Raw genomic sequence first — 7,793 nt, 5'->3', positions numbered from 1 at the left:
CTGAAGTTTTGACAATAGAAAAACTTTCAGCTTATGTCTGTATTTAAATTCTTTTTTCTTTTTTTTCCTTTTTATTATTTTTTTAACTTTTATTTAATGAATATAAATTTCCAGTGTACAGCTTATGGATTACAATGGCTTCCCCCTCCCATAACTTCCCTCCCACCCACAACCCTCCCCTCTCCTGCTCCCTCTCACCTTCCATTCACGTCAAGATTCATTTTCAATTCTCTTTATATACAGATATACAGAAGATCAATTTAGTATAAAGATTTCAACAGTTTGCACCCACATAGAAACACAAAGTGAAACATAGTGTTTGAGTACTAGTTATAGCATTAAATCAAAATGTACAGCACATTAAGGACAGAGATCCCACATGAGGAGCAAGTGCACAGTGGCTCCTGTTGTTGACCCAACAAATTGACACTCTAGTTTATGGCGCCAGTAACCACCCTAGGCTGTCGTCATGAGTTGCCAAGGCTGTGGAAGCCTTCCAAGTTTGCCGACTCTGCTCATATTTAGACAAGGTGATAAAAGACAGAGTGAGGATAGTAACCAATGATCCTAAGAGTGGCATTTACCAGGTTTGAACAATTATACAGCATTAAGTGGGGAAGAGGACCATCAGTACACACAGGTTGGGAGTAGAGCCATTGGAGGTAGAGTAGAGGTTATGATTACGAAGGAATGAGGCCCAAGTGCACTAGACAGGGTCTAGAACAAAGGACAGAGTCATTATTAGAGGAGCTAAGAAAGGTGCTGTCTAAGCTACATTTAAGTTTTCTGATTGAGAGGCAAATAGAACCTGACAGAAGGGGCTGTATTTAAATTCTTTAAGGAAATGATCTAAGTAAGACATATTCATAATCTGAAATCATGTTTAAAGTGCAATGAAAATAAAACAAGAAAAAACAGTCTTGCCATGGGAAAAACTGCATGTGACAGCAGCTGCTATCTTGTGAGGACACGACCCACCCTGTCAGACATCTTTCTCACCAAACAGTGTATTTTCTTCATCTCCACAGCAATGGAAAGTGCTCCAATAAATGGGAATGGGGCACAGTCCAGAAATTGTCATGTTTTGTTATTCCTTTTGCTCAGAATTTTGGTGATATAGATTATATTTATTAGGCAGTTTCATATCAAAACAATTGCACCTTGAAAGATGAAATCAATAAAGATGAATGTGAAAAAGCAGCACAGAGGACCACCTGAGTTTCAAGAAAATCAAACATCGGTTCAGAACTCGAGTTCACTTGTGGCAATCATTTTATCCCTCACATTCCTTTAAAAGTTGTCACTGATGTAGAAGAAAATGGGCACGTACCACAGACATAACAGTGCGTCTGTGTGGACTTGTGCAACCAAATGTCATGAGGCCCAGCAAACCTGAGATTCTGATTTGGACTCAGCTGGAAGTCTCTCTGAGCTCCAAGTCTCTGGAAGTTTCTGCCTTCTAATGTGGGAACCAAGAAGTTTAGATACTTAAAGATTCTTCCCAATGCCAATTTTCTGGACTAGCATATTCAATATTGTTATTTTTCCGATTTGTGTGCAATGTCAAAAGAGCCAGCTCATTTAAAATTCTTAAATATAGTATTTGCTAACAAGACCCGGAAACCAATTAGTAAAATCACCTGCAGATGGGCTCTGCTTTTAGCTCATCTAAGGTCATAATTTTAGAGATAAGCTTTGATGTATGCAAACTGATAGTGAATTTTAAAAAGCTTAAGCACTCATCTGATTAGCATGGTAATCTCTACTGTTGTCTCCATGGCTACAGCTACCATCAAGCAAATAATAAACAGCTGGAATATATCTAAAATATGAAGTCCCTACACAATAAAGCTGCATTGCTCTGCTTTACTGTGTAATAGTTTAATGGACTATTGAGAGATGATATAAGCAATATCACTGACTCATCTGATTTTCATCTACAGAATAGTAGTTCACATTCCCTCCTCAATCAAAAGATTAGCAAACACACTGTAGTTCATAGGTCTACTTGAGTATTCTTGCTCTCTTTATGTATCATAGCAAGTGTTATTTTTTATTTTTTAAACTTTTATTTAATAACTACAAATTTTGAAAGAACAACTTTTAGATTATAGTGGACCCTCCCCTCACAACCTCCCTCCCACCCACAACCACCCCATCTCCCACTCCCTCTCCCATCCCATTCTTCATCAAGATTCATTTTCCATTATCTTTATATACAGGAGATCAACTTGGTATATACTAAGTACAGGTAGGTATGGATGTAAAGGGAGACACTTTCACCACATCCAAAGATTTTACACCTCCTATTCCTCAAAGGAAAACCATCAAATCAGCATTCTTTATGATCTGCCCACCTGCTAATGACTAAAGTCAATTAAGCATTGATGGGGCCAGTGCTGTGGTGCAACAGCTAAAGCCTCCACCTGCAGTGCTGGCATCCCATATGGGTGCCGGTTCAAGTCCCGGCTGCTCCACTTCTGATCTGGCTCCGCTTTGGCCTAGGAAAGCAGTAGAAGATGGCCCAAGTCCTTGGTCCCCTGCACCAGCATGGGAGACCCAGAAGAAGCTCCTGGTTCCTGGCTTCGGATCGGTGCAGCTCTGGCCATTGTGGCCATCTGGGGAGTGAACCAGAGGATGGAAGATCTCTCTATACCTCTGTCTGTCAGTCTGTCTCTCTCTCTCTGCCTCTGCCTCTCTGTAACTCTGCCTTTCAAATAAATAATAACTCTTCTAAAAAACATACATTGATAACATCAGGAATTAGGACTGGCATTGTGACACATGGATAAAGCTGCCACCTGTGATGCTGGCATCCCATGTGGGCACCAGCTTGAGTCCCAGCTGTTCCACTTCCAACCCTGCTCCCTGCTGATGGGTCTATGGAAACCTATGGCACAAGGCATAAAGATGCTCAAAATGGTGGGAGTCAGTAGACACTAAATCATTGTTCTTTTTTTTTTTTTTAATTTACTTGACAGATAGTGTTACAGACAGAGAGAGACAGAGAGAAAGGTCTTCCTTCTATTGGTTCACTCCCCCAATGGCCACTGTGGCTGGTGCTATGCCGATCCGAAGCCAGGAGCCAGGTGCTTCCTCCTGGTCTTCCACGCGGGTGCAGGAGCCCAAGCATTTGGGCCACCCTCCACTGCATACACTCCATACACTCTTAGTGACCAGAAGAAAAACCATATCCTGGAATCCAGAGCCCAGCACCTTGCATAGAAACTGTCACCTCTGACAACTCCACAATCAAGCAGCTGTGCTAACTTGAAATCACAGTACCCATACAGTTTACTAATAACTCTCTGGCAGCCCCATCACACCCCTCAGGGCAAATCCGAGCCCCTCATCTGTCCCTCTCCAAGACACCCTCACACCCACCCATGACAGGCTGGCTTCCCGGCAGCCCCAACCTGCCGCCACCGCTGACCGGAGGCCCTCACCTTGTCAGCAGTCTCAGTAGCCTTGGTCAACATTGCAGGGGCATCCCCGTGGAGAAAACAGGGGCTGCTCCCACAGTCCAGGCTCCATTAAAAATTGTGGCAGTGTCCTCCCAGTGCCAGGGGCGTGACCACTCTAGGCAAGGTGTTCTCTCTGTTCAGCAGACATGGGGTGCAGATGCCCATCAAGTTGAACCCTGGGGATGACAGGGCAGACCCTGGGACGTGGCCAAGATGTGTGGCCAGCCGGGGGGGGGGGCATGTGGGCACGGGACAGGAGGGAGCACCCACCATCATGAGGGAAGGGTCGACCGGGGGTGGCAGAGGCGCCCTCTGTTGCTGCTGCAGAGGTCAAGAAGACAATATTGATCCTGTGGCTCCAGAGAGGGCTGATGGCAGTGGCAGCAGTGGAGGGGATACCTGAGGACCAAAGCTGGTCACCGCCGGGAAGAGCACTAAAACCTATTGTCCAGGCTATTGTCCAGGTGCCAGCGCTGCAAGGTTTCAGCCGTGCTCCATAGACCCTTGTGCTCGGGAGAAGGGGGGTGGTGGATTCTGGACTGCAGCCTCAACTGGGGCTCAACTGGCATGCACAGCTCTCCCTGCCTCACTGTGCCTCCGCCCTGCTTGCCCGGGTGGCCAGGTCATTCCAACCCTGTTCGGCCAAGACCCAGGTCGCAGAGTGGACCCAAAAGAGTGTGCGGCCCAGGCCAAAGCGTTGGCCCAACCTGGGGCATGGCATTGCAACTCTGCCCTCTGGTTGTGGGTGCCAGGTGGGTGCCCTAATGGGACCTGGGCTCTGTCCCTGCAAGGCTCCTGGCTCCCAACCTCCCCCCTGTAAGGCATGGCCAGCTTCTGGGACTGCCCTGGCTCTGGATGCAAGAGCAATCCCTATGGTGCCAGTGCAGGGGCCTGGCTTGGCAGCCTCTTGTGCCCCGGCCCGCGGGGTAATCAACTAGGACATGAGGAGGGCAGATCTGAATGGAGAGACAAAGCAGACACGAGAAGGGAGACCAAGACAGTATTCTGATCAAGGTCTCACTTTATTGGAGAAGGAAGCAGCTTATATAATACAAGGCAAGGATTGTAACAGTCGAGGGCAAGCAGGTGTCATCTCACAACATAGTTCAAAGGAATAATTTCACAGGAATCAGTATCAATTTGAGAAAGGGAGTTACAGCGAGGTCTCACAGCTAGCAGACATGCTTATCAAGGTACAAGAAAGAGAGCACTGAAGCCAGATGGCCAGGCGCTAACCATATCAGTGAGCTGTACAAATGGACTTTTCTAGTGATTCCTCCTTACAGGAACACAGTTGAAGGTTAGTCTAAACAAAGGCCTACACAGGGAACCCAGCACAGTGGCTCCCAACATCTTGCCCACAGGCAGCACCACTACTGCCCGAGGTCTGGCTACTCCCACGTCTTCACAGGTCCTGTGTCATCCCTCCTGCATCACAACCCATGCCTTTTTTTCTGTGTTGCACTCTTCAAGACTCATGAAAGGATTACCAATTTCAGTCTCTGCTAACTGCCAGGACGAAAGGAAGAGCCCACGAAGACGAGGAAAGCCATTTTACTCAGCTGTGAGCACTGGAAGGACAAGGCCACGTTGATTCGCACGTGCATGCAGCTGGAAATCCCAGGCTTAACACTCCGCCCAAATCAACATTGGCTGCATTTAACTTCCTGAACCAGCTCATGGAAAGGAAGGTGAGACTGCTTCCTGCCTCCCACTTTCCACCCAGCATCCTGGAACAGCACCAGCTGTTGGTTACTACTGGGATTCAGTGACACCCTCTTTTTATTTTTTATTTTTTGACAAGCAGAGTGGACAGTGAGAGAGACAGAGAGAAAGGTCTTCCTTTGCCATTGGTTCACCCTCCAATGGCCGCCACGCTGCAGCCGGCGCAGTGACACCCTCTTGACACCACATTTCCTCTAACCAGATAAGGCTGCACCTCTCCAGCCTCCATCCCAACCCAATGCCCAATCCTCTGACACCTGCCCACTTCTGCAGGGGAAAGGATTTGAGAGAAACGTGTTTGCCTCCACAAAGTAGTCAGCTCTGCCCGCCTGTCTGCAATTTCATTGATTCGGCCCTAGCTGTGGTAGGACCCTTGCAACAGCCTCCTGCATCTTTCCTACCCCCCCCCCCCCATGTTGATATAGGATAAACTGAAGTCAATGGAACTGATGCTTTTGAATTCACCCCATTCCATTGTGCCTCACTATGCCACTAATTGAAACAATGAGAAGGAAACCCACAAAGAAGTTACTGTTTCACTTTCTGGCGTGACTCAGGAGGAACCCTGCCCACAGTATACTGTGCCCTGAGGAGATCTTGAACACAAGTGTTTATTGTTAAGTGAATTCCCCACTCACCGCTTGAAATCATCCAACTTTTTAAAATGTTTTTGACTCACCATACTGGTTTCTTCCCCAACCCTAATCAAAGATCTGATTTTGCCTCAGAAAGAAGTGGGTAAAAGTAGTCATAGTTAGGAACCAAGGAATGTATTTGTCAAATCTTTATTCAAGATTTTTTATTCACGCTTTTGCCCATCTTTTTTTTTTTTTTTTTACAAAAGCATAGCCAAGACTCTGCTTGTGGGAGAGAATGAAAGATAACTATGCATGTGGGGCGGTCCACTTGCTGACTCCAGTGGGGGCCCACAGAGCTCACCATCACAGGCACTTGATGCAGCAGGTGGGAGATGTAAGTGCAGTCAGTCTTTTGCCTCCTGATTGTCCTCCCACTTCCTTAGGCTGTGTGCTCGAAGACCCAGGGGAGGCTCCTCTTTGGACTCTTGCTGCCCTGCTGGGACCCTGCTTCCTGCCCTCTCTGCATGGCTCCTACAACCACTGCTTTCACACTTCCTGGGGGTCTGGTAGGCAGACCAACTCCTCCACATCTCTGTCCCTTGCAGAGTGGGAAGCAAGGAGAGAGAGGCAGGCCAAAGAGAAGACTGTTGGCATTGAGCCGCATAGAAGAGTGCAGTCTGGCCTCTCCCAAGAGGACCTGAATGTTCTCAGAGACCTCCTCTCCTGTAACGGATTATAAGGTTGATACATACAAATCAGTCCTCTTCACAGAAAATCTCTCATCTGGATGTTATCACTGACGTTCAAAAACACGCCTTTCTCAGAAAATGAAATAGCATTTAGTTCATGAGACTGTGGATTTGAGGGCTTTAAGTTGGGTTTTGCCTTCTATTTTATAGACAAGGCAGCACTTACCTAGATCTGTTCTTTACATTGCTGCGCTACTCCTCTGCTAGCATTTTCTCTTCTTTTACTCTTCTTTGTTATTCCCAATGATGAGCCCAGCATGTGAGGCACTGAGATAGATTTGGATGAACTGCGAAGCACTGTTGTTGGCAGGATGCATGCTGGTGTTGATCATCTTTGTCCACTCAGCTTTAGAGCTGTCCTTGACTCATTCGGCATTCATGGTTACACATAAAATGAGCAAGTGTGGATTGACACAGGAAGGAGAGAGGGAGAGAGCAGTTTCTTTTCTGTTTAAAAATCTTATTTTTTGGAATTTCCCTATTTGAGAGGGAGGGAGGGGAGGAGGGGACAGAGAGAGCTCACCTACTGGCTCATAGCACAAGTGCCAGCAATTTCCATGGCTTGACCCATGGCTGGGAAGCATGAACAAAACAGGTCTCCCACATGAGTGGCAGGAATCCAATGATCACAGCCACCCCCGTGCCTCCTTGGTGTACACTGGTGGGAAGCTGGAGTCAGGGGAAGAAGGATCACATCTAGGTACCCCAATGTGGGATTGAGTATTTGCATGGCTCAGCTACATGCCCAACCCTCCCCTTTTCTTCCTGTAATCAGAAAAGTCCCTTGTGATAACGTCTATGGATATCATGTTTAAACCAGGCATGGTTAATGTAATTCCATTAACCAAGCAATAATCTGATGTTGACTCCCACCACTGGGTTCCTAACAACACAAAAATCACCTCTTCTCAAAAAACCAACTATTTTAACTACGATGACATTAAGGGACTGAAGTGAAGCAAGTAAACAGACACCTTTCCACTGCTGTTAAGTCCCTACATTTTGCTGTCATGCCAATAGTATGACGCCATTCGAAGGCTGCCTGGGGTTTCTTTTGCTCAGGCAGACTGGGAAGTGACTGTCAGGAAGAAGTGTGTTAGATTCATAAACCCTTGGAAGGAGGATGCAGGCAAATCACTGAGGTCCAGGAACAGCCTGGAGGGAGAATGAGTGGGGAAACTTGGGTAGGATTGGGAAGTGTAACTGCAGCAGACCCACTGGGCACAGGGCCTGTCCTCAGTGACTAGTCATCTTTCTCTGGGGCGATTAGCAAGGGA

This window comes from Lepus europaeus, chromosome 8 (genome assembly GCF_033115175.1).
Source record: "Lepus europaeus isolate LE1 chromosome 8, mLepTim1.pri, whole genome shotgun sequence".
NCBI lineage: Eukaryota > Metazoa > Chordata > Mammalia > Lagomorpha > Leporidae > Lepus > Lepus europaeus.
The sequence above is the reverse complement of the archived record's forward strand: the minus strand, read 5'-3'. Positions refer to the sequence as shown.